This window comes from Tympanuchus pallidicinctus, unplaced genomic scaffold (genome assembly GCF_026119805.1).
Source record: "Tympanuchus pallidicinctus isolate F22 unplaced genomic scaffold, pur_lepc_1.0 scaffold16, whole genome shotgun sequence".
Classification (NCBI taxonomy): domain Eukaryota; kingdom Metazoa; phylum Chordata; class Aves; order Galliformes; family Phasianidae; genus Tympanuchus; species Tympanuchus pallidicinctus.
This window is the reverse complement of record NW_026294679.1, coordinates 29,326,433-29,354,269: the sequence shown is the minus strand read 5'-3', so window position 1 is coordinate 29,354,269 and position 27,837 is coordinate 29,326,433. Positions and strand designations below refer to the sequence as shown.

At 41.7% G+C, this 27,837-nt stretch overlaps 1 protein-coding gene across 2 annotated transcripts in view; it reads right to left on the bottom strand.

Annotated features, from left to right (window-relative positions):
* BMPR1A (bone morphogenetic protein receptor type 1A) overlaps positions 1 to 27,626 on the bottom strand; it is a 79,062-nt gene extending 51,436 nt beyond the window's left edge. The window contains exon 1 of one of the 2 annotated variants that reach the window (XM_052676658.1): positions 27,504 to 27,626. The gene's annotated coding sequence lies outside the window, so the exon portion shown is untranslated. The remainder of the gene's footprint in view (positions 1 to 27,503) is intronic. The other variant, XM_052676659.1, reaches the window with a different exon arrangement.
* Between the last annotated feature and the right edge of the window lie 211 nt (positions 27,627 to 27,837).

Genomic DNA, 27,837 nt, shown 5'->3' with positions numbered 1-27,837 from the left:
GCTACAGTAGTAAATTGTGGAGATATACTTTAAATTATGAACTATCAAGTTACTTTTCATTATTATTTTCTTGGATATTTAAGAGAAAAAGAGTATGTTTTCATGTATCTTTCACTTAGGTATTCCACATTCCATTCAAGGAAGTGAATAAAATTCCTATTTTAAGCAAGGAAAAATGCAAGAGGAGTTCAAATATAGAGCTAACCTCTGCCCCTCTCTACACTGAGAACCATCTGGATTCTATTAAACCGTCAAGCAAGTACCACGATTAATACAAAAAGAAATAAAAGAACCACTGAAACGTTTAACATTGGTAGCTTCTTTATAAGCTATGCTAAACCTCCACATGGACCTCAGCTGATTAACACTTCAAATGCACGACATCTCTCTTATAAAATTATACAGACCGCTTTCACTCTCCCTTCTCTGTGACCACCAGGCAGAACTGCAGCTAAATAGTTTTCCACATTATCCTACTCTACAAGGCAGCTGCCTAAGCAAATTATGAAACTGTAAAATAGCAATCAACGTGAAATTCAGGGGAAGGCAACGACGACTTCCATTTAAGGTCATCAGATTATTCTACTTCAAACACTTCCACACTTTAATTTCGTTCAACGCAATGCAGGTTATACAGAACACAGATCGTGCACAGCACTACTCAAAGATGCAGGAAGAAAAGGGCCCAATGCCAGACAAACACCTCCTGGGCTCTGAAGAAACGCAGCCTCGTCTAGGGTTATGACTAAGTCACCGACCTGCACAGGACTTACAAACCCCAGCAAAAGGAGTGCTCCTTGGAATTGTTTGGCACTTTAAATAGATTTAACAGCACAACTGAAGCGTCAGTTTTCAGGCAGCCTTTTCAGCATAAAATCATTCCCAAGGAGCCAGAAAGCCAATTAATTTCTTGACTCCTTGCAGAAACAAATTTCAGCCCACTGATAATTTCCTGGAACTTCAGCATTCTCTGCGTGACAAGAATGCAAGATACTTGGGAGCAATGATGGAGTTTTAACATTGTGGATAGTTTCAAGTATTCATGGAAAACAGAAAAGAATCCAAATTCAGGATAACTACTTCTTTGTTGACATGAAGAAAGTAAAAACATTCTACAAGAGCAACACGAACGTAAACGACAAAAAGCCAGTTCTCCTTCAAGTGTTTCATATAAAACTGGTAATTAACATTTTGCCTGTTCTCTTTTAACACAAGTATACACCAATTAAAACTCCAACATGATTATCATACAATTAAACAAGTTTATAAAAGGATGAGATACACATACATAGTCGTGACTGCTTTTGCTTGTTCAAGCCTCAAAAGCAACTGTGGGAAAAATGGATGTGGATTCAAGTCTTCTGAATGTGAATCATGGTGCATCTTAAAAAGACAAGAAATACTAAGTTTGATGTTCCAGTGTTTTTAAAAGAATAAAAGAACAGAAGGAAAGTAATTTCCCTATTCCCTAATAAGCCATAAAATATTAGGAAGGTTGGAATAACCGTCTACTTTCTTTAAAGTAGCTTTGAAAATAGCTAAAACTGACACAGTCAGCATGCTGTCTTTATACAAATCTCTCTCACTGCCTCACAGAACTATGCAGCCTAACTGCTGGTCCCAGCAGCTCAAGACAGATTCAAAAACAGGTGACTTCCTTGGCACTCCACTAACAGTAGAAGATTCCGCAAGAGAGAAATATGCACCCAGATATGCCACTGTGTTTCCTCCACGTGATATATTCAGGTATACACAGCTGCAAGTCAGGAAACGGATTCCAAGCACCGGAGGAAAATTAGAGCATCTGAATTGGTTATGCTGGCCCTAGAGAGTCATGAGAAGGAACACAAGTCACTGAAGTGAGCTGAAACAAATGTTTTAATAGTTCTTTCCCACATTAATATATTCTCTGAACTAAAATAGAAAAAATATTTGAGTATATTTAAACAAAACCACACAACTCAGCCACAACCCTTCAGTTCTTTATATTTAAGAAGAAAATAGAACTTGAAAGATCTAAGTATTGCAACTAAATCTTGATCAAAGAAGCATGCATCACATATTCTGGCAGTTGCTATAGTAGATGCCTGCCATTGGTTAAATGTAAGCATTGCCATAACCTAACTTTCTAACTTTCAAAAGAGGAAGGGGAAGGGGGGTGAGGGGAAGAGTATCTAGGATAAGAGGGAAAATTAAAAAAAAAAAAAAAAAAAAAAGAAAAAGAAAAAGAAAAAAAAAAGGCTTGAAGTTACAGGAAGCCCAGTAAAGCTCAAGATGCTGCAATACACTTCACCTGTGTACGTGTTTGGAAGTCAGGTGAGACTTAGAAATTCTCAAGTTCTTTGGTATATGGGATATATGTCCCTAGTAAACCAGAATCATAGAATGCCTTGGGTTGGAAGGGATCTCAAGGATCACCAAGTTGCAGACCCCCTGCTGCAGGCAGGATTGCTAACTGTTAGCTCAAGCTCTGGATCTGGTTGCCTAGGGCCCTAACTAACCTGGTCTTGAACACCTTCAGGAATGTGAATATGATATGGTATTTCAGTGATCTGATTTAAAGGCCTTTAGACTGTAAAGCCACTAACAATATCCAAGTAATTTGGCTTACATGGGTCTTGGTCTTCCTTAAAAGTTGAGAAGTGAGCGTGGCGACACATGGATTGAAGATGATATAGGACACAGATGAACATGACCCAAAGCACCAAACTCCTCATAGCATCCCTGCTAACACTTGCCAAGGCCTTCAAAAGCACAGAATGGCACCAGGTTATTCTGCAACGAATGAAGAGTTTGTGGGCTTTCCTGGCCTACATGATTACTCAGTAAGATTCATCTCTTTGGGGACAGAACCTTATGCAGTGCAATTTGTAGAAAGCCAATATCAGTTCTTTTATGCACAGTTCAGCAGTCTGGTTTGGGGAGGTGGGGTTTCTTGGAGGTGGTGGTTGTTTTGTTAAATGATGCTTGTTCTGTTAAATAAGTCGAGACCTGCCCATAGTTCCTACTTACTTGTTGAAAGTAATCATTTTTAAGTTCTCAAGAGGAATATTCTTAGATATTGAAAAATAGCAGTGGTTTGGATACATAATTCTTATTGCACATTTTAACCTGACCCTGGAACTGACACGTGGAAAACAAGCTCCAGAGACCTATTATCCACCTCTGCAGGAAAAGAGGAAAAAAAAAAAAAAAAGACCCCTGATCATTTGAAAACTTGATCAAGAGACTCTTAAAAATACAGAACAGGGTAAGGTAAATATAAACAAATGCTAGCAGCATGAAGCAATACCCTTCTGTTTAATTCAACATATAAGATACCAATAGGATGAAGAACAAGATTAATTCCTTCAGCTTCAAAGGTCAATAAAAATTCCATTGCATCAGTTCATCAGCAACGTACACAGAATGGTGTTTCAAGCAACTATCAGATTGAAAATATCTATACTTTGAATGGGATGAATAGGAAGAAGACTGCTGAGAAAAATGGAAGAGGTAATGAAAGGATGTGCACAAAGAACAGCTGTTTTAGCTGCTGCTCCTCTTCAGAGCAATGAAGCAACTACAGACCTCCACCCAGATATATAGCAAAGGAAATGCCCGTGCCAGAGCTCCCCACTGACACACTGCCTTATGTGCACTATGTTGCACATTGCGCAGCACCCAAAAAGGCAAATTGTCTGCTGCACATGAAATAATGACATCTTTTCCATTACTGCACAGTAGTACTACACTATTCTTCTACAGGTCTTTCAGCACTGCGAGTATTTACACAAATTGAAAAATACAAGTTTTATAGATAGTTATTTTATTATTTTAGACTTGTACAATTACTCCATTTAACTCCCTCTTTAATCAACTGCTCTTTCTTTCATCTGGCCATGACTATTAAAAGCATTAATAGTTTAAGCTCTACAACTAAAGCTGTTAAAGATGCATTTTGATGAGCTACAAGTGCTTCTTTTCACTTGTAGAGGGGCATGATAGGATGCTGAACAAAAAGAAAAACCCATCTAATGTTTTAGAGTTCTCTGACGTTTTGCTTTTAGGATAAATAATTGCATCTAACACCAGTAATACAGCATCACCAGTACACACAGCTGACACTGAACAGCAGGCAAAGGGCTTTCCAAGCCACTGTCAACAACGGCGAAACTAAAATACTTCATGGAGAATCTAAGAACTATTGAAACCATGGCTTCTGCTGCTGCAGTAAGAAACACCATGTGACACAATGGCAAGCTGCCTACCAGCTGGTCTTATCTTTATTACATTTATTTTATTATCTATATTTTATCCACTGTAAAACAGCTTCCTCTGATGCTATTCAGTTTATGTGCTACTAAAACTAATTGAAAAACGTTTTTTCCTAAGAAAACTGTCAAAGACAGCTATTACAAAGAATATGGGGAGCAAGGGACTGCTATGTAATTTTATTATCTAATCCTCTACTTGAGCATCTCTACTTATAAAATTACATATCATTTTACTTTCTATGATTGACAAAAAAGACGAACTAAAAGATGCAGAAGCAAATCTCAAATCTCGAGGAATTCAAAAGGAAAGGAACTGCTTATTGAAGTCTGAGCTTAATGCTAGAGGACAAGCAAAGCAAAGCAAACAATTGTCTCCACAGAAGAAGATAAATGTATTTGTATTTGACATCTCAAATTATTTTTGATAGAACTACAGCCACGTTTGAGAAAGTTTACCAGTTCACAGATCTATTTCTTGTTGGTGCTGCCATAAGTTTTAATTAAAAGCAAGCAAGAAAACATCAAATACAGTTTTGCAAGAGAGAGAAAAAAAAAAAAAATCTTAAATGTTTACATCTTCTAATGATGTTTGGAGAAGAAAAAAAACCACCAGGCTATATGAAAGCTGCAAGAGTTGCAGAAATACTACCAATGCATAACATGTTCTGTTTTCGGTCTTATGTATACCATATTACACAGAACACGACTTGCAAGCCAACATAGTTCATTTTAGGTTACCAGCATACATTTATAAAGGCTATGTAGTACAGAGAATATAGAAATGTCAATTTTATACTGTCAAAACTGAAAGGTAAGTCAGGGGACAATAGGGTGAGAGGCCTTACATAAAGCCAGTACACAGTTTACATCTGGAAAATGGACAAAAAGCATTTTTGAAAGAGACAAGATTTTAGTATACGGGGAATTTTCTCAAGTTCAGTAATCTGCCTTAAGGCTTCTGGTCCTCCGTCAAGTTCCAACACGGCTTGACAATTTAATTTAAACATTTAAACTAGAAAGGATTCTGTGGAGTTGAGCGATAACGTTCACATCTCATAGCATTGCCAAAAAAATCCAGGTGGAGAAAAACCCGCTGTGATTTACTAATGCAAAACTTGGAATCACACAACCATTAAGGTTGAAAAAGACCACTCAGATCATGTAGACCAACCATGAACTCACCACCATCATGCCACCACTGCTGTGACCAAAGCACAGAACCCAGCACTTTGTCCTGCTCAGCTTCATACAGTTGTTCTCAGCTCACCAATCTAGTCTATCCAGATCCCCCTGCAGGGCCTTACTTCCCTCAGGCAGATCAACACTTTCTCCCAACTTAGTGGCATCTAGCAGATAGCCAGAACACCAATCCAAAACCTGGCAAAGTTAACTATCCATTATAACAGGAATGTTATCATAGTCCTATGAAAACCCAGTGTGCTTGAACTTCTGCTGAAAAAAAAAAAATTCCAGCCATATACATGTATTACATTTTAAAAATAATTGCTCTCAGACCAACAGTTCCACACGTAACTATTTCAAATCCTACCTCCCAAAAGGAAAGAAGAAATAAACAATTAGTTCACTTAAAGGAGAAAGGGAGCAGTTTACTTCTGAGTCCTACAGCAGGCTCTTATCATCGGAAGAAAAATCATGGGTCTTACAAGTACATTAAGAGTTACTCCTTTCCTGGCAAACAGTTCCTTGTGTTTGAGAACCACTGCCAAATCTAACACTGACAGAAGAAACACTTCAGAACTTCAGCATTTTTTGAAGTCTTTCCATTGTTTCAAATACGCTCTTAGAAACAAAAAACATTTAACAGCCATGGCATTATGTTGGCTTTCCCAGGTCATAAACACTGATATTTTCAAAAAAAATATCAGCAGTAGCTGTTGTAGCACAAGACTGTATAAGTAACTACTTCTGTTACATAACACAAGTGCTAAGATTTAAAGCAAAACAGGAATCCAAATCTATTTACACAATTAAATTATCAGACTGAAAAATAAAAATTAAATGTTAGGCATCTACCCAGCAGCTCCCACTGACAAAATATTCAGCTGGAGATTTTCAGATAGCCTGTAGCACTAAACCATTTGGCAACTCTCCTGCCTCAGTTCTCTACATACAGACAAGCTTAAACTGGGGAATATAAGACTGCCACAAACAAGGAATGAACAGGAAAAAAAAGCCTACATACTTGTTCATGCTGCAACCTTCAGAAAGCTAGACTTCAGGCCATTGGAAATAAACAGATCTTTGTGGTAAATCATTGATTTTTAGAGGTGAAATGAAAATGAAATTTTCCAAGGTTGTCCACTTAAGAAAAATCTAGCAGAAAAGCCCACCAATCTGACCCTCAAAACAAAGGATCATTCAATGCCACTCCTGTTAGTCAAGTCCTTCCTTCAGCTATGAAACTAAAGGAAGATGATAGTACAGTTGCAAATTATACACTGAAGTTCCAGATTTCATTTTTCTTTCTTGGCACAAAATATAAAATCAAACAACCACTGCAGCCAGGTAAAAACAAATGGCTGCTGCTGAACAACTTCAAGTGATCCTTGTTCCTGTCCACCATTCATTCATTCTCTTAGTCAAGATGTAAGGATCCAGTAAGTAAGCTAGTAGATTGGGTCAGTCAGCAGACAAGATGCAAGCTGTCAGAGCTCTGGGGAAGATGAAGAATCCACTTCACGTCAGCCAGCAACCCCACACACCTGATGTGCTTCCAAGAAGAGACATCAGATCACTGAGCTAGGAAGAGGCCTTTAGAATTTCTCAGTCCAACCCTCTGCACAACACGGTCCCAATTCAAAGTCAGGCTGAATTACACAGCACTTGGTGCAGCAGCATCTTCAACACGTCCACGAATGGCACTTCTGTAACTTCTCTCAGCAACGTGCCCCATGCTAATGGCAATTTATTATTATTTTTTTTTAGTCCAGTAAGAAATTACTCTGCTGTAACTTGTAACCACTAATTTTCCACCCTTTGAAAATGCACTTCAGGGAAGACCTGCTAAAAGGCCCCTCAGACAGCTGAAAACAAGCAGGTAGGTCATCACTCCTCAGCCTCTGGCTGGCTGAGCAGCTCTGCTCCATCAGGTCACTGCACCACATCAGTGCCTCTCATACTAGGAACCTACATCTTGAAGACTGAGCGTGCAGAGTGGCTAGCTGCCATTTCTGTTCTAGTTCAGGTGAAGCGTAAGCCTTGGTCTCACGACTTCCTTTTCTCTCCCTCAGCTGTGGATCAGAGCTAGCATCCACATAAACAAAGGATGAGGTTCCTCAAGTAACTGATGTGATGATTTCAGGGCTACCACAATTGCTAGCTGGAACATAAGAGAAAGGCACAGAACCATCTATCTGACCATTATCTCATTGCACAGACAGATGAACGAACATCTGAAAATTTCCAGAAAGAAAGCAACACTAGAAACATCCATCTGCTCAGTTGTTAGCTTAAACACTGTGTTATTTCAGTGCCAAAATAATTTTCTTGCTTGCCACGGCACATTAAGGGAAGAGTTTTTATGAAGATCTATGCAAACATTTTGCAAGGTAAGCATGCGTGGGCAGAAGCAACATAATTCAGATAGGTTCACTGCTAACGTTCAGCCTGGCTATAGCAGCTCTTTCAAGGGAGGCAGAAGTCGGGTGTTGGTGCTGCAGTTTTACGCAGAGCTCAGCATCCATTAATCTACCCTTAGCCTCAGCACATGCAGTTCACAACCAAAGTTAAACTACTTGAAACTGTTGCACTGGCACGAGTACTAAACAAAATACAACATACATGAATTAATAGTTATTTTCTCATTGCTAGTTATGACACAGATTTAGGATTGAAACTGAACTGCATCATCTGAACTGCATCATCTGAACTGCACTAAAGCCTGTTACAAAGGTATACACTGGAAGAGAAAAAAAAAAAAAAAAGGGTTGCATCTGTGCCTTTTTTCCCCCTTTTTTCTTCTATCATTTACCTTTATTAAGTCAGCAGCAGCTGTATCCAGTGCATACCACTTCTCTGGAGTAAATATCTTTGACCAACACCATACATTTTGAAGTAGGCTACAGTGAGCTGAGCAAACAGAAAGAAGAATATGGCCAAAGAGATGATTGAGTCATTTATTTTTCATCAGGCCTCACTGAAGAAAAAAAGAAATGCAAAGTCCATTTTCACTTTGCTCTTTAGGGATAAGTTCAACCTTCCAAGAGAGCTTACGTTCACAATTTTAAATGTGTGCAGTGGACAGCAGTGTGCAGAGAGTGGATTTCTCAGGTATTTGGGCTGAGAAGATGAAAAGTTCAGCAGCCTGTACCAGAGATACTTCTGGTAGGAGAGAGGGAAGGCAAAAGACTTGTTGCAGTGAAACAAAGATCAATTTAATCCTGGGTCTGGGAGAACTCGGGGATAAAGAGAAAAAAAAAAAGTTTCATTGGAACAAGATACTCTCAGTGAGTGCTTCATGCTAACTTAAACTGGGGAATTTTGACATAGGACTCCCAATTTCAGCAGGCTGTTGCTTTTATTTCTGGGAGGAGGGAGGCGAATAAAAGGAATTCCTTGGATGAGAGCTGCATTGCTAACCACAATCAGGATCATTTTACTTCTTTTGCTACAAAGAGGTTACATGGCATGATGAAAAATTCCATGATCCAACAGCTTCTTATTATTTTTACAAATAACACAACTCCAATCGGTTGTATTTTTGCAGCTGATTTACTCTGTACATTTCTCAGTACTTGATACCCACTGTTCATCATTCAGGCTGCAATAAACATAAAATCTTGTGTCCTTGATGAGATAGTCCACAAACAGAGTTGTTTTTAGCTCCTGAAGCAAGACTCGGGTCCTCATTTGTCTCATTTTTTGTGGTCTCACACAGAAGGTAGAGGGGAGAAAAGTCCCAAGCTAAGGGCACCTAAATGGCACAATCATTTGCAGTGTGAACGAAAATGGAGAGAGGGGAAGTCTCTCTCGCTCTCTCTCTGTCACACACACAGAAAGTAACCCAACTGAACACGGTCAGAATTTCTTGTTAGTTTTCCTTCCTGAGTTTCTCTTACCTGGAAGTATTTATGCAGCCTCAGAAGAACACAGATGCGTTAATGCCCCTACAGGAAGAGTAGATAAAAGCTGACATTGCGGTATCTTTAGACCAGAACAACTGCAATATTGCACAGAACACTTTGTTCCAAAGTTGACTCTGAACTCTAGATGCAAATACAGCTATGTTTTAAAAAGCCTCCGTGATTTTCTCCTGCAGTTTTTTGTTCTGTGTCTTAAGATGGTGAAAGCTTTAAGAGGGGTGCGTTAAGTCCACAGCTCTTGTCCTTCCCAGAGGCAGCTGAGCACTGCTGCAAGGGAAACCATACAATCCTTAAAGCACACTGCTTCCACGTGCTATTTTGTTTTCAGGATGACGGAGGGAAAAAGCAGCTCAGAAAGCAAATGGTACCCTGGGCTCCATCAGAAGAGTGGTGGCCAGCAGGGACAGGGAGATGATTGTCCTCCTCTACTCTGCTCTTGTGAGGCTCCATCTGCAATACTCTGTCCAAGTCTGGAGCCCCCAGTACAAGACCGAGAGCTGTTGGAGAGGGTCCAGAGGAGAGCCACAAAGATGATCAGGGGACTGGAGCACCTCCTCTATGAAGACAGGCTGAGGGAGCTGGGCTTGTTCAGCCTGGAAAAAAAAGGCCGCGGGGTGACAGAAAACTGTACTTTCAGAGCGTTCTTACTCTTACTTGGAAGCAAGAACAAAACAAAAACCAAAACCCATCAGCAAGGCAGAGGAGCACAGCGCTCCGCATACGCGAGGAAGGACGCGCGGGCCGCCGGGCGGGGCGGAGCAGCTGCGCGCCTCAGCCTCGCCAGCGTGTCTGCAGGCCGGGCTGTGGAATGCCGAGCGGGTAACTTGATCCCTTCCTCCCCTCCTCCTTCGGAGCAGCATTTAGAAAGTAATTTAACCTCTTAAAATGGCATCTCGGCGCTGCTAGCGCGGAACGCATCTACTCGGGTACGCTCTGCTCCAATAGGGAAGAAAACTTTGTTGTTGTTGTTGTTCCCATATTTCTTTCCTGAAGCAAAATGGAGGAATCCGGCCCACCTCACATTTGATCTGCCATTTCTAGCCGATACCCCCGGTGATTTCATGGTAACGCGGCTGCGCTTGCACGCCAGCAGCAGTTGTGCTTGTGGGAACAATTAGCTCTCAGTGCAGCCATGAAGGTCTGTTTGTTCCACGCTGCCCCGCTCCCAGGGCACCTCACTCTCACTGCTATGACCAGCGGGGAGCGAGGAGTCGGCGAAAACAGGGAACGGTTCTTCGGCTGCTGGCCTCGCTTCTACAGTGTGTGATGCAACCGCACTGCTGAGTGCGAGCGCTCCCATTGCACACATGCACAGAAATACCACAGCGAAGCTCTGCCTCAGGTAACGCACGAGCTGATCTTACAGACTGCTGCCCTCTTTTCTCCCAGTTTTCCATAGCACGAAAAAAGGCTGCTGCAATTCAGAGTATTTTCCTGTAAACAAAATAGCCAACATTTTTACCATTCTGAACATACTGCCATCAGTAGGATACCACTATACTACCAGATAAGAGACAAAGACTTGAGGAAAATAAGTTATCAATCATTCTAGCAACAGCACAATGCAAGAGGGGAAGATCAAGTTGAAAAACATTTTTCCAGCAGCAGTAATTTAGTTGCTGAACACGTTACCAAAAGTTACTCTATCAGAACCGGGCAGGAAAAAAAGCCCCCAAGGAATCCTAGCAGGCCTGCAAGTCTGAAGGACATGCATGTGCTACAATGAGGAGCAACGAGCAACAAAAGCTGCCAGGAATTCGAGTGTGGGGCCAGGTTTTAAAATATATTTACTGAGTCAGTAATGGAAATTCAGAGCTGAAAGGTCTTTAGATACGCGGTCCTTAACTCACACTTCCTGGTTCCCAAGTACAAAATGGAAACAACTTCTAATGCTGGGGTGGTGAACTAGAACAGTGCTTTAATGATAAAGCCTCAGGATCCAGGGAAGAAGGTGAAATGCCACTATGATGGGGTCTTCTAGAAGACTTAAAATCTAGAAAAGAACTCAGAGTAGACAGGATGTTTGGAAGTATTACTCTTATCTATATTCTGATGTATTAACAAAAAATAAAACAAAGCAACCGACACCCACTAGCTACGGACATTTCTTAATGCTGGTTATAGCATGCCAAGGATCACAAACACCAACTGCTTGACCCTTACGTTCTAGGCAAAGTAAAAGCAGGGCTATCTTTTTGTTTTGTCCCAAAACAAACATCTTAACATAGATGCCTCGGTTGCTCACAGAATATGAGCACTTTATACTATACACAAATGTTTGTCTAGGTCAGTATTTACAGTAATTACAAAAGCTGTGCATATAGTGGCCGATGAGCTCCTACTTTACAGAAAGCTAAGCTAAATGTTTTGCTGTATGCATCATATACGATATCTTCAGTTTTTCAGATTACACAACTCTCAATCTTCACTCTTTCCCCAAAGAAATCTATATTATGGCTATTATCTGTTATTCATCTATGGAAATTTATTTCTGGATCACTTATTTCTAATGTACAATTTGATATCTGATACCTGAAAGTCAAAGCACCATCAGTTATTCTTCTTTTACAATACATTTAATAACTCCTACTTGTGTGGAATAAAATTTACGCAAATTGTTGGTCAGGAATGGAAAAGCAAAAAGAGTATGTTTACACAATAAAACTGAAGTTCAAACCACCACAGTGTGATTACATGACAGATTTTAAATGGCTTGCACAAAGTCATCAGCACTGATTCCTTTCCGGAAGGCCAATGTAACAGTTCCATTCTCAGTCGTTCCTGTAGTAGTGCCCTCCCCCTACCTTTAATTGTCAGCTTCTCTCTTTTCCATAGGTTGTGTTTTGAACCCCAGGACCTGTTGCTGGGGTACTGCACACATGCACTGTATATAAGGATAGCAGTAAAAACATGAGGTAATCCTCAAGGCTTCAACAGGCGTAAAACCCACTGGCCTAAAACAATGTATACAAATTTTTCTGAAGATACTATCTGCTAAAGCTCTGTTTTCCAAAACAGCAGTTGGAAAACATGAGTGTGAAAGGTTTATGAGGACATACACGTCTTCAGTTCTTCACTTCAACACAAGCTTCACGCAAGCAGAAATGACAACCAGTAACTGGAGGGGAAAAAGAATTAAAACCTATCAAGCAAATCTCAGTAATGCTAAACTTTCAGAAACATACCAAAAAGGGAGAACAATTATGAGGGACGAGAAATCTGCCTTCTTACCCAAACGTTTAGATCTAACATTTCAGGTTACTGTCTGATCAGAATTTCCCACCTTTTTTTTTTTTTTTTTTTTTTTTAAAGAAACAGGGGAAATCATTTTAATAAGTGAAATGTAGCATCAAGAAACATACCTGCTTGTAACAGACTTTATGGCTTTGCAGTTGTAACCTTTCTGAAGGCCACAGATCACATATCAAATAAAAATATATGTATTACACTTCATAGATAGTAGCACAATAAATAACTGCTGTTAAAAAGTTTTCAGTACTTTCATTGTGCTAGTCTTGTATTCATAGCACAAAGCCTGACAGGTACCATCCTAATCTAATAACCCCTTTGAACATACTTCATTTCACGAGAGAATTACAACTGGGAATTTTTCTAGCAGTTTAAGCGACCCTTTAGACACCAATTCGTAATGCATCTTTGCACAGGCGGTCCTACTGAGCTATAACTGAAGCAAGTACAGCTAACTGAAGACCTGCATTACCACTTGCAAGAGTAGAGAAACAGATCTTCTGTAAGACCTAAATTACTCTAAAATAACAAAGAACTTTTAGAAACTCGAAATTAAAATTTAAAAATTCAGTAGCATTTGGGAAATCTGTTTCCATGAGGATAAAGTATTTCCTAACACATCTCCCAAAAGCATGTGCTCCGGATTATAATCTATGCTGCCCAATGGAAGGAAAATTCAGTGCAAAAGAGCAGCATGCAGGAAATCCAAGCATTTTCAAGATTAAGCCATCTTGCAAAAGGCGGTTTATACAGAATTAGTTTTCTGTAATAGTATAATGAGTTCAAGTAAGTGGAGGAGTGGGTACTGCACATATATTAATACATAAACATTTGGCTGTATCAGTACTCCTCCAACCTTGTCGCCCATTTCATTGCTGTATTTTTAGAGCATTCTCTCACACCAACCATGCTGTTACAGTAGCATTTATTTCCATTACGTGTGCTGTCAAAAAATGGGTCTTCTGCTGCAGCTGCAGCAGTTCTTCGGAAAACACACTGAAATACGCTGTATTCAAATATCAAATGCTTTCTTCCATTCATAGCTACCATCCAGCTTTCTGTATCAGAAACAAAAGAAAAGTACCCATGTTTCACTTGCTAGGCTTGTGTCACCTCTAGCTTCTTTTGAGTACCTAGAATTTTTTAGATTTGGGAACAGAAAGTACGTTGTTATATCTGTCCTTACTATATAAAGATTTTATTGTGTTTTTGCTCTTCTGAAGCCTAGGTTACCTGAAGCAAACAGAACAAAAAATACTCAGCTCAAGTACTTTTGTCCAAGCTGTGAAACAAAACACTCATGGTATTTCTGGTTCTTACACTTCTAATGGTTCTTCCACCTCAAATTTTCTCTTCATTCAGAGGAAAAAAAAATAATAATCCACCACACATCCAATAAATTGCGTGATGAGCAGCAGACCTAGGAAGAGCTCATTTCCTAGAGATATATGTTTTGTTTTGGTACATACCTTTTCCCAGAGTAACTGGCCCAGCTTTTTCCCTGTATCCTGTATGGTTTCACCCTTGCTGCCCTTCACAACATACCTACTTCTCAGCTGACACGCATATTCCTCTAAGCACAGTTTTCTCTCCCTCTCCCATCTTCTGCTGCCAAACCGCCTCTCAGTATCTGGACACAATGTGCATATTGACTTTCCCCTCATCAGAAGCAACAAGTTTACCAAACACTTCTGGTCCTAACGCAGGAAATAAGATAGTTCAAGACCTTCAAATCAAAAACAGTGTGATATCCACTCCATCATCTCACCAAAACATCTAATCCTTAAATCCGTGCCTTGCCTTTCAAGTTTTTGGTATCAAGAATTTGCCCTAATCCCAAATTTTACATATTGCATCACATACAGAAACATTTAGCAAAACTATAACAGAAGACTGCTGCAAAAGGAAAAGAACAAACGTGGATGTGGGGATGGGAAAGTTTCTGCTCATCCCATTTTTGTTTGGGGTGTGTGGGAAGAACGTACTTAATGTACATTAAGAGATTACACAGGAAGACTATTACTTAAAGTAATGAAAAGCAGTGTTCCAAAACAGGTAATACTCCCAAACTGCAGCTCTGTCCACAGGCAGCCTACACTACAGCCAAGCTGCAGTTGGAAGGGCCATCTTGTTCCACAAGCCAACTGGTCTGACCCAACCATTGCAAAAAACGGAAACCCGTGGGGAAAAAAAAAAAAAAAGAAGTAACAAGTTTAGACATAATTTAACTTCCTATGGTATCACAGGAGTGCCAGAGTTGCTTTAAAGAAGAAGGTGAGGACACACATGGGTGGTGTTAATAGAGCACAGAACTGGCCTTTCTAGCACACCTAGCTGTTAGGCCTGCTTATCTCAAGCCGCCCTCGGTCTGCTTGTTATTTATTCGTCTAGCAGATTTTCATTGCAGACATCAATGGAAGCCTATCTGGCTGTATTGCTGCAGTCTTTAGGAAACTATATCATCAGACTTTCCACACTAAGCAAAATAAAACACCCGAACAGAAAACGCTCAAGACAAGTCAGACAGTAAAAACACGTTACTTCATGTTTGATGGCCGTATCATTAAACCTAAGCCAATGAATGTGTCAATCAAGGCAGCCAGACGTCAGTGAGATATAACCAAAAGTAGGTGTGAAAGTCACTCCTGAATATAACAGGAGAGGAGCTGACGTGACTGGGTGTGTGTGCTAGTGTGATAAAAGGCAGAAGAATTAGCATAGTGATTCTACCAGATGTCTGGCTGAGTCCTCTGCATGGGACACCGCCTTGCTAGCAGACATGTAGAGAAAGAAGGTAGGAACAGCTTCCTGTCTGCCCCAGTTGGAATTGCCCATGCAGTGCCTAAGAATGGCTACAGGTTATCACACTGTTGTCACTAACGGACACATCCTTCCAAAAATTTGTGTCAGCTGCAACTTGGAAGATACTTTGGGCCCCAGCCACATATTCTGGTGTTGATTCTTCAGCTAAAGTACTCACTGTGAGGAGGGTAGGAAACCCCCTGCCTCCCCTTGTATTGTGGGAAAGAAAAAGTCATGGTGAAAAATTATTTTCTATCAATTTCTTAATTTCGTTTCAGGTTTGATAGATCACCATCACACTGCCCTCACAGTTGTTTTTCTTTTCCTGGCCATGAGAAACACAAGCCTATTTAGAACTGCACCCCATTAGTAATGCTGGGGGAAGGAAAAAAAGACCAATCTTCTTGTTTTAATGAGATTGTTGAAATTGTGTTACCGGAATTACATAATATGCATGTTTATATACAATCAACATGCACAGCTGTATAATCTTTTTTTTTTTTTTTTTTTTTAAAGACTTATAATGACAGTATAAAATGCTGCTTCAAAATTTACTTATTTAAGACTGCACTGTTTGTTAGAATGGAAGCGCTGCCCTTCCTCCCCCATTACTTCACATCTGGTCTCCTGGTGAGCTGGAAGGAGAAATTAAGGTCTTTTTCATAGGGTTAGTTTTCAGTCAGATTAGCAAACAAATCCAACCTTCCACCTGGCCACAATTATTAGCACTGGATAGAAGGGAGTAAAACAAGTCATTCTAAGCAGATATTTGTGATCTAAAGTTGGAGCTTCACAACAAAGAGCTCTTTGGAAAACTATCCAAAATCGTCCAGAGCTTTGATACCTACTTTAGAGTCTTTAATTATTCCCCCCTCAGCCCCCCCATTAGAATTGTTACTTTACACTTATTGTATCTCATCTGATATTCTATCATCCAGATATTCAGTAGTACTACAGCAGTCTACACTGCCTGTATTTTCTGTTTCTTTACTACCTACTCCACTTTCCAAAGTGTTTCTAAACACACAAAATGCAAGGCTGTTAGTACCTTTCCACTGCAGTGTTCACTGCAATTTTTTTGTTGTTGTTGCTGTTGTTTCCCCTTTAATTTTAATAAATTATTTGCACGTGGTAGAATTATCCCCTCATATTGAAGAAATGTTAGGGTTTTTTTTGGAGGACACGATGAATATTTCATAACTTCACAATGGCTTAATGAACAGGATCACTGCTACACAAACATGACATTCCTTCAAAGGTCTAACAAGTGAGATACGACCTTTGCTTATGAAAGCTGCAATGCCTCTTCCCCACTCTGCATGCACATGTGTAATACCTATGCACACACATTATAGTTTATTACACCATTTGGCCACATCCAGCAGTTATGCTTGATGGCCTGCAATACTCAGTATTACCATCATGTCTTCCATGGTCACTTTATCAGAGAAAACAGATTTAAAACAGTAAAGTGGGGAGAGAGCAAATTGATATTGATTCTCCTTAAACTCTTGACCCTGGTAATTTATCTGACAAATAATGCATTCCACCACCTAGCTAATACTCAGCAGCAGACAAGTAAGCTAGCTGACTCTTAAAAAAAAACAACAAACAAAACAACAAATACAAATGGTAACAAAACCAACAACAAAAAAAAACATACTGAAGATTGTTTAGCAATAGTTAGAATACTAAAGAGTGAAAGCAAAAATGCTGAAACCTGGTGACTCTGCAACAGGATGGGAGAAAAAAAACCACCTATTGCTAGGCTAGCAGCCTGCTCAACTATTTTGTAAGCCTGAGCAAGTGGCAAAGCCACTAGGAAGGGCTGTGAGTTCCCAGCCAGCAGAGTAACCAAGCACTAACAGTACCCAGACCCAACTTCCATCTAAAATGCAGCTGATACAATAGACGCAGAAGGAGGAGCTGGTTTATTCACACGATAAAACAGTCACAAGATTTTAGACACGGCTCCCTTACCCAGCTGGTTAAAACAAACCAACGAAGTTTGCAATTGACATGAGAGTAGACAAGAAAAAATAATAGAGTAAGATGAAAGACAGTGTTCTGAGAAATTCAGAAGAAAATACAAAGAAAAGCCAACGGGATAAGGAATAAAATGTAACAAAATACCTGGATTTACCTAGATTAAGTTTCAGTAAATTAATACCAACCAACACTAGATTTACAGAAGCACAGAATAGATGAGGTGCAAAGCAGCCACGCAGTGTTCAAAGCAGGAACCTCCATGCAGCCCTGAGTTGTGTTCAGTCACATTCTGGGTATCTCTAACATCAGAAACTCTAACATCAGCCTCTCAGGGCAAATCCATTCCATTTTTTGACCATCAACAGTTTCTAAATAAATTAAAAATAAAAAGCAAAAGGGTACTACTTACGCTTAAATAGCATTTGTTCTATTTCATTTTGTACCCATTGCCTCTTGTCCTGTCACTGAGCACACTGGTGCAGTCTCTGTTCTGCTCTTCCATTAGAAATTTCTACACATTGATCAGAAATCCCTGAGCTCTTTTCTCTGGGCTCAAATGCCAGCTCTCAGCCCCTCCTCAGATTACAGCTCCTAAGACCTTTGATATCATCGTGGCCCTTCACTGGACATTCATATCCATCTTGTACTGGTGAACCAGAACAGGTCACAATGTTCCAGATGTCTCACCAGTGCTGAGAAGGGATTAATCACCTCCTTTGACTTGCTGGCAACACTCTTCCAAACACAGCCTAAGATACCATTCACCCACTTTGCTGCAAGGGTGCACTGCTGGCTCACGTTCAACTTGTTGAACAGGACTACCAGGGCCTTTTCTGCAAAGCTGCTCTCCAGGCAGTCAGACCCTATTCTGAGCCAGTACCCAACATTATTCCTCCCCAAGTGCAGGGCTTTGCATTTCCCTTTGTTCAGCTTCACAGAGCAGAGTCTCCTCTGCTCGTTTCTCCAGCCTGCCCAGATCCCTCTGCATGACAGCACAAATTGTGTGACCTACAAAACTCCTACAGCCTTGCTGAGGGTGCACTCTGTCCCTGCTCTGATAACATGCAGTTATCGTTACCAAAGGCATCACACTATATTTGGACCTAGCACTGACCTCTCCAGTTGGACTTCATGCTGCTCATCAGAACCATGCAAAAATGGCAGTTTGGAGGCCATTTTATTGTCTGTCTGATCCATGCTTTTTTAAGTTTGTCCATGAAGATACTACAAGAGACACTGTCAAGAGCTTTACTGAAGACAAGATCAACGATATCTGCTGCTCCCTGCCATTCACAGAGCTAGTTGCTTCATCATGGAAGGCTACCAGGATGCTCACCAACGCCACCCATGCTGACCTGCCTGCTCATTCTGACCCACTCGCTCTCTATGAACTACTACTTACCCATCCAAGGCAGAGCTCCACACTCCCACTGCTCACCAAGAGGCAAGGCAGCACCCCAGCCTGGACCTCCTGAAGAGCCTGCGGCACGCCAGCTCTATCACCTATCTATCTGCAGTGAAATCTTTTGGATTTCACTGAGACTATAGCCATCAGGTAGCACATACACGTTTAGCTGCTCCAGTTTGTTTGCTGTATATTACAGACAATCAAGTCAAAGTATGTACAGGAAAGTAATCCTGTGGAGGGAAACATCTTACTGACAAAACTGGCTGGAAACTTTGTATCACGCTATGAAGTCACACATGCTGGAGGGAATAATCAGAAATGACAACAATGGAATGCCTGCTGTGTGAAAAGTACAGTTCAAGAGGTGCTATGCAGCTCTTCCAGAGAAAGGAGATAGATGGGTCTCTGCTGAAGGAAGTCTTCTGGGGAACGGCTTGTGAAAGAAGAATCCTAGTGCCGCTAGATTTCCTAGATCTCTCTGTATACCTCACCCCTACTGTGATGCTGAGCTCAAACCTATCCAACCTTCCTTGCCATGCTGCTACTCCACTGCCTCGCCTCCTTTCACCTGAAACTCCTTGCCCCAAGCCTTATTTCTGCTTTCATATCCTCAGAAGTCTTCCCCACCTGCATTTGCAGCTCACCCAAAGCTTCCCCCCCCCCAGTTCTTCCCCCTTCACGTTACTTTCTATATTTTACTTTTAGTTTTTCCAAACACACAAAATTATCTTGCTAAAAAAAAAAGCAACACTTCTTCCAAAACCAGAAACACTTTGAAAACTGTTTTCAAATTTCTGAAAAACAGAAGTACAAAGAAACAAAACACAAACTCGTAACATTTATATCGTGATACATCACATCCAATTTTTAAATTTTGGCCAGAATTCTTTCAAACAAGAATTCTCAATTGTTATTTTTTTACAGAATAAAAATCACAGGCTCTTGTATTAAAAAAATCCATAAACCAACAGTTTCCATAACAGTATACAAACTAACCTGTGCTCACAGACATGCTCTAATATAAGTCATTTCAGTATCAACACAGAACTGATGAATACCACTGTCATCAGAAGAGTACAAAGGAAAAAAAAACACACAAAGGAAAATACAAAAATGTACAATTTTACATCTTGCTTAATAGTTGATAAAGACATTTTCAATTTCAGACAAAACTCCTTCTAATACTGTATAGAAACATGCTGTGGATGTATATACAAGGATTTAATGTCTCAGCTAGCTTCTGGTTGTTGGGATTTAGGAAGAAGCTGCCACAAAGTGGTGTAATTCCTCAGCTGCCTGCTACAGACTCACGCTCCTCTCCAGAATGGTAATGCTGGCCGTTGTTGGGAACAAAACACCCGGGGCTGGGCTTTTCATGTTCCTCTCTTAGTAGCACACTGTCGTTTGATACACAAGCACTTACTACTGGGTTATTTTTCCCCGTGGCCAACTCACCTTTCGATTAATAACATTCAGCAGAAATTAAAAGATACTCATGAAGAACCAACGAGAAAGGAGCTGACAGAATTTCACGCAGTAACAAGTATAAATGCCACGGATGCTTACTGCTAAAGATGGCCATTCTTACATCAGCTTGCCACCTCTTTCCTCCACCTCTGCTTCCTGCAGATTTCTAGGACTATTACCTAAAGTATTACAGAGGGGCATAAACATTATACAACCGCATTTGAAATCTTTTCTTAAAGTTTACTAACGCCATTTCTGCAGCAGAACCCCAGGCTAAGGAATGCACAGCTGCCAAACAGATGTATAATTTCAGCATTTAGATTCCATTATTTCAAGGGGATTTTTTTTTTTTTTTTAAACTAGATGTTTTTATATTTTCTATTTCCATCTGTTGTTTGACCTCCCTCAGCTTTGTCCCCTCTTTTCTGATTTAGTTCATTACACCAAAATAATTTTCTAAATTAGAAACATCTCTACATTTAAAAACTTGTGAATTTGAAGAGAGGTGGGGGAGTGAAGCATGGTCGGGGAGGAACAAAAACAGACAGTTCAGCAGAGGATTGGGTTCAATACAAACTGTCCTGTCTGGGTCGGGTTTTATTTCCTAGTTCCCGGTGTAACCCAAATTGGCACATCTCTAACTGCATTCCTTCCATGAAATTTTAAGAATGGGACACTGAAGAATATCGGCTACAAGGGGATGATCTGGCACTTCACCACAGCCCTCTGCCCTAAGTTGTGAGTGGAAGAACATTCAAATTCTTGATTCCTTCTAAAAAGGGTTGTATTAACTATAAGTTCAAAAAGAAAAAAACGTATCTCAGCATATCCCAAGATAATCCATGGAGGGAAGATTTAGGTTGGATGTCAGGGGGAAGTTCTTTACAGAGAGAGTGAGAGATGCTGGAACTGCTGCCCAGAGAGGCTGTGGATGCCCCGTCCCTGGAGGTGTTCAGGGCCAGGTTGGACGGGGCCCTGGGCAGCCTGGTCTGGATTAAATGTGGAGGTTGGTGGCCCAGCATTGTGGCAGGGGGTTGGAGATTCATGATCCTTGAGGCCCTTCCAACCCTGGCCATTCTGTGATTCTGTGTTACAAAACATTAAGACCAGCACAGACCACTATCAGTGGCTATCAACTTCAGCTACTTCAGTAAGAATCAATTCATGTACCAGTAATATCAGAAAATACAAATGGAATTAGCACAGGTGAAAAAAAGTTTCATTCTACTAATCAAAGTAGAAGATAAGGGCATTACTAAGAAATGTTCTTAAACCTTGGTCACACTACGGATTTTAAAGAGCCAAGATCCCAACCAGGATCACTAAATTCAGCTCAGCAGCTATGATGGACGTGGTTTCAAAACCTAACAATATTTATTCTATTTTTAAGCTTACATTAACAATTTGCCTAGGAAAGGAAGGGCACTGCCTTCAGCCTTAATGAACGGCATACACCTCTGGACATTCCCAGAGACCATTTTCTATAGGATACTTTCATAAAATAGACTAAACTGTTGCAATCAAGGAAATGTAGAAAACAAAATGAGAGAAATGTCAACATGTAAAAACAAAAAAGAATTCTTTTAATTCTGCAAGGTTAACTTGTTTTCCTCTCAGAGAAGAGGCATCAGGAATCAGCTTTATTCAAATTGCCTTGAAAGTTTTTGTTTGTTTTTAATTCCTTCCTTCAGGAACGTTACTTAAAGATCAGTATCACTATCAAACTAAAATTCATTCACTGATCTGAATTGAGCATAGTCAATGTCTTGGGTGCTGAGTCTGTACCTCATTAGCAGCAGAGCCTTCCTGTGCAGCATCCTTATCCTATCTTGTCATTAACTGTCAGCTTTCCAGGTCAGCAGCTGGTTCTGAACAGCTTCTTCTTAGGCCAAGGCAGAAAAAGGGACAAAGAATCTCTGAAACATACTCCAAGGAAATCTGGAAGAGCTGCATTTCTCTTTCAAGGAAGAAGATATGCAGCAAGAGGGGACACGGAACACACTCTGCACATCCTTCTGTTTTTCTTTGTGCTTCCAGACACTTTAGCAACTACAAGCCACTCGTTCCCACTGTTCTCTCTTCCATTTGCAAGAGTGGGGACTACAAGTTCCAGTCAATACTTTTCCTGCTAAAACATTCCACCCACGTTACTTGTTCACACTGTTTTCAAAGCACTTTCATACTCCTGCACAACACCACGGGACATGGTGTCTGTGCTTATGCATCAGCACTATAGACTGAACTTTCAACTGAACAAATAGGGAAAAATCAAATGGACTAGAAAATGATATCTGAACGTACAAGCCAGGCTACATCCTCTATCAATCTTTTCACTGCTTCTGTATGCATGGAATTCTCTTTTAACATGCAATGCACTAAGATGTGCATCAAATCTTCTGTGAGCAGAACGTTAATTTCCTGTAGCAGCAAAGTCTTGCACGACTTTGGGACTCAGAACTGGGACTCGACCCACTGATTTCCAGTATAGTCTGGCACCAGGCTCTTACAAAGGAAGTATAAATGCACATGAATGGTTTTTCCCCCCCTCAACTGGAGAAAAAGTCGTTAATAATTAACACTGTTAAGACAAGAGTCTTCAAGAATAGCAAGCTTAGGATTTCAGCAACTGCAAAAGTGAAAAGGAGCTTCCACAAAGCAGGTCTGAATTCTGGTACATGACTTCAGAGACTTTCTTTGATATCTGTCTTACCCCTGCTACATCTGCTTGTATTCTTTATAAGCCACAACACAACAATGCTGATACGTGTTTCCCTCTGCAGAATGATGCACTGAGGGAATCCAGACAAAAAATTGCTAGGTGCTTCCACATCTTAAGCTGAGGAAGTTGACTGAAGCCATCTCGCAAAGCAGTCGTATGAAGAAACACAGAGAAAACTGAACTAGTATCAATTTTTTTGTAAAACACATAGTTGCTCTTATAACATGCGACAGAAATTAAACTACAGCACCGCTGAGCTGAAGTGGCAATTTCTTCTTCTATTGCACAGCCCATTCTATCATGTACTAAAAAAAAATAATCACATTTTAAACTACTGTATTTCTCTCTGTTTTGAAGGGCCACGGGGATCATACTCTCTTAACTGTTACTTCACAGATTTTATCATGTTGAAAACTTTTGAAGTACTTCCAATGAGTTACACACCTCAATCCGAAGGAACACAAACACCTCTGAATGCAGTACAGGCAAACTATGCCACCAATGAGCTTAAAGGAAGCACTCCATCAAGTCAATCAATTCCACTAAAACAATATGTGTCCTCAATAAATTCTATAGAAATAACACACCGGACTTTAAGTCTTCACCACTGCTTCTCTTTCTGCATATACAACCCGTGCATTTTTACACAGTCATGAACTAGAATTCAGTTGTCTGCTTTAGTAACTATTTTGATTTTTTTACTTACCAATTCTTCCTGAAATAGTACAGCTGAGTGAAATGCACAGAACTCAAAAGAAAGAGAAGGATGACTATAAGGCATCCACTAGGAAAACGGCAAAGACTAGATCTACTACAGTATAGACCTCAAAGCAGCGTCAACAGCTTCATAACCAGAAACTCACACATCTCATCTCTGCTGTAACACAAATGAAGATCTCAAGCCCCATTATATTGTCAAAAACACTGATGTAAAATGTTTCAGTTGTAAGCTGACTACAGGAAACTACAACATCCTCTCATTTCTGTGATTCCCATATGGTGTTGTGAGTGCCCCATCTCATACAGTGGTCAGACCAGCCAGAGGCTGCAGCCTACTCTCTCAGTCAGGACACAGCCTCAGAGGAGAACAAAAGGAATCTAACATTCACCCTCCCTAGAGGAGAATGAAATTCTTGATATTAAAGACTAGGAGAAAAATTGCTTTGTTTTGTCAAGGGAGGCACAAAACACACGCCTAGAGCACGAAGTACGGAGTGTATGTTTCTGGACTGAATCCCTCACAAAATAGCTATTCTAAGTAACAAGAATATTAAGAAAGCAAAAGCTATGTCTTCTTCACAAGAAAGATAAATTAGCTGACTACTTCAACTTTCTGTCCTATTTCAAGGAGCATGCATTACAGTTCACAGATTATTTTTAAAGAATTCAATACAGTGGGTTAAATTTTGCATGGTTTTGTTGTTGTTGTTTTAAACTTCTTTGGGGAGGTAAATAAAATGGCTATTCCTGAGAAAAATCAACTGATCTACATACTTCACTGTGATTTTTAAGCGACTACGAGAATCAGAGACAGAAATTCCTTGCTTTCCCTTTAAAGTACTAAATGTTTTAGAAAGCACAGAAACTCCATGACATCACCATGACTAGGAATAATCAGCAAGGGTTCGGTGGAGCAACTGCAGAAGATTTTTGCAGCTCTTGTTCAAGGAAGAAAAGGCACTAAATCATCAGCTGCTACAAGCAAGCCTGCTGTCAAAATGAAGCACATACACTGCCCCCCACCCCCACATACATTTGGGGAAAATTAACGTGTGAAATAAGGCTCTAAGCACTCCATCAGTGCCTACATACAAGAGCTCTGAAGTCACATGTCTTAACATTACTGCAATACTTACATGATTTATTTACGGAAAATATTCAGGTATGTGAAGCAAAACCCATGCATTGAAGACATGCTCTGTTCCCTCCTCCCCTTTCAAACGAGGAACCAAAAACCTCACAGAGAAAGGTCTGATGCTTGACAAAAGCAAGGGAGAAATACATCTGCAGTACGTGCCCTTACATATGCCATCTTGTCTGTTTGCCCATCCATGCCTTCCAGCCACTTACCAAAGCTACAGAAGCTCTATGTGTCAGACATTTACTGGAAGAAGATACTGTCCTCATGACAGAAGTTGCCATCCACAATGACAAACAAAAGAGAAACAGAGTGATTGGCTTTTTTCTATTGGTTTCTTGCTTTTAAGGACTTGGGCGAAGGTGAGTTTGATGCTTTTGAAAGCTTGGCCAAATCAAAATTACTGCAAGCACCACTATCTCTTCTTTGATCACTTTAATAAAGGGGACTTATTGAAACATTCATGACACATCTGTTACATATGTGGGCCTCGTTCTTCTCTGTGAAGTTGTAGGAGTTCTTAGTTACACTGACTGATGAGCAACGTAAGAAAGATTCCATTAATTCAGTGTTGTTTAACGCCGCTATTTTCAAAACAATTTCTTTTCTTTTAAGCTGTGAATGTAGCCTATTCTGGTTTCTCACTATAAAACTTAGTGAATATTTAGCAAGTCCTTCTCTAGCTTTTTCGTTTTCTTTTTAATTACCACTGCATAGTCATATTATGTCCCAATTGCTTCACAGAGAACAAATTCCTACCTTTAAACCAAGGGAAAAAATAAATAAAAACCTAAGCCACCCACCTACCGCTTGCTTTTCAGGACTCCAGGAAGTAGACAAAGCTATTTATTGTTTCTTCAAAACACTTTTCTCCTTGCAGTCCAGTGCTTTGTGACAACTCATATCACAGTAACACTCATCTATGGGAAACACATGTCTTTTCTAAAGGAAGCTAGCAGACTGCTTACTGCACATCTGAAAAGCACCCCATTCAAACCTAGATGAGACCCAAACCTTGTTAACCCTAACTTGGAGTAGCTCAAAAAGTGAGCCAACTGCTATGTATAGGTTAACGACTACTTACATTAATTATGCTTTAGAACCCTGGTTCCCAAATTTTGGCACCCAGAAAAAGCACATACACCACTTATTCAATTGCATTGAGTATTTTTGTTTCTCCTTACAAAGTTTACAATTCTCACTGTGACCATCATCAGTGCCAGCATCAAGAACACCAGAATCTGGAGCTAGGAGCTAGGAATCTTGACTAGGGAACGCCCTTTGACTGGTGGATTCCGGTGGATTCCAAGTTCTGTGTTACTTCTTGCCATTTACCAATAGCTGACCTCCCTGCTTTGGGTAGGGGCTGGGCCCAGTGACATGCAGAGGTGTCTTCCAAACCATATCTTTTTCGTTTTGAAGAGAAGAATTCCAATCAGCCCTCATGAATTCACTGTCCGCAAACAGAGTGACCAAGGGGATAAGTAGAGAACAGGCAGCTGAAGATCACAGCTATGCATTAAGATCTCTGACAGATCTCCGCACTCAGAGCCTGCAGGGCACGCATGTGTCCATACACAAATATAAACCACACAGACCCTAACACAACAAAGCACATGTGTTGAAAGACCTATAAGAAAGTAACAAAAGTAAAGACACACAGGACACACATAATCAAAAGTAGTATTTTTTTCAGGCTGCTACAGAACACCACAACGCGAGTGTCTTACTAACTATGGGCTGAAATAACGAATTTGAATATCAATATCAGCTCGTGCAGCTCCTCATTCCAGGACGAGGTACTACTGCGAATCAGGGAACAGTTCCAGCCCAGGCCATCACAGAAGGAGCTGCTCCACTCCCACAGAGGGCAGGCACCGAGGAGCTGACTGCAAATGGAACCCACCAAATTGTTACCCGTCCTCACGGAACACACAACACGGGTCCCAAACACAACCAGCCCGCACCTGGAAGACTCCCCATCGCACAGCCTTCACCACAACAGGCCAGACAACCGCTTCACGGACGTGCTACAGCCTCCCGCCGCACCTCGATACCGAATTCAGTCTTAGTCGTACAGAAGATTAAAGGCCGACGAAAAGCCAGTCAAGTTTTTCAACCTCTTCGGGACATCTTGTCACCAGGTACGAGAACGCCGCGTGTAACCGGAACCGGACAGCGGACGCTCCCGCCCAGCAGCGGCGAGTCCCCGCTCCGCAGGCGTGCGGTGCCGTGCGGTGCCGTGCCGCCCCCCGCGGCCTCCCGGAGCCGCTCGCAGGCCCCGCTCCGCCGCCGGCTCGGCACCGCGCCTGGAATTACAACACCGCGGGCGCAGACGCAGGGGGAGGGAGAAGGCGGCCAGACAGAGCGGCGTGCGCCGGGCCTGCCCGGCCCCGCAGGCGGCCCCGTGCCCACGCAGGAAGCCGGCGGCCCCGAGAGCCCCCGTGCTTCGCCCGCAGACGGGTCTCCGAGCGTCGGCCCGAGCCGCGGGGCGAGCGGCCGGGTCGGAGAGCCTCGGGCAGGCGGCCCGAGCCGGCGTCCGACGGGGAGAGCGGGACGAGGGCCCGGCGCTCGGAGCCCCGCGGGCTGAGAGAAGGTAGAACGCGGGAGCGCGGCGCTCCTCGCCGCCCGGCCGGCCCGACCCCGCACTCACCGCTCGCGGGGGCTCCTCATCCTCTGCGGCGGGAGAGAAGACGAAGCAGGAGGGAGCCGCTCCCGCCGCGTTACGCGGGCCGCGCCCGGGACCCCGACGGCTCCTGGGAGACGGGAGCGAAGGCGGCCGAGCGCCGGGAGGAGGAGGGCGGGGCGGGGCGGCTCGGCGCAGGCTCGCTCCCCGGCAGGCGCTCCCGACGCCCGGCGCGTCCCTGCGGAGCGGGCGGGGCGGGCCGGAGCCGGATTCCAATCGCGGCGCCCGCCGAGCCCGACCGCGCGCACAGCGAAGGGAGGGGGAGAGCGGGGACGCGCGCTCTGCGGAGGCGGCGCCGATG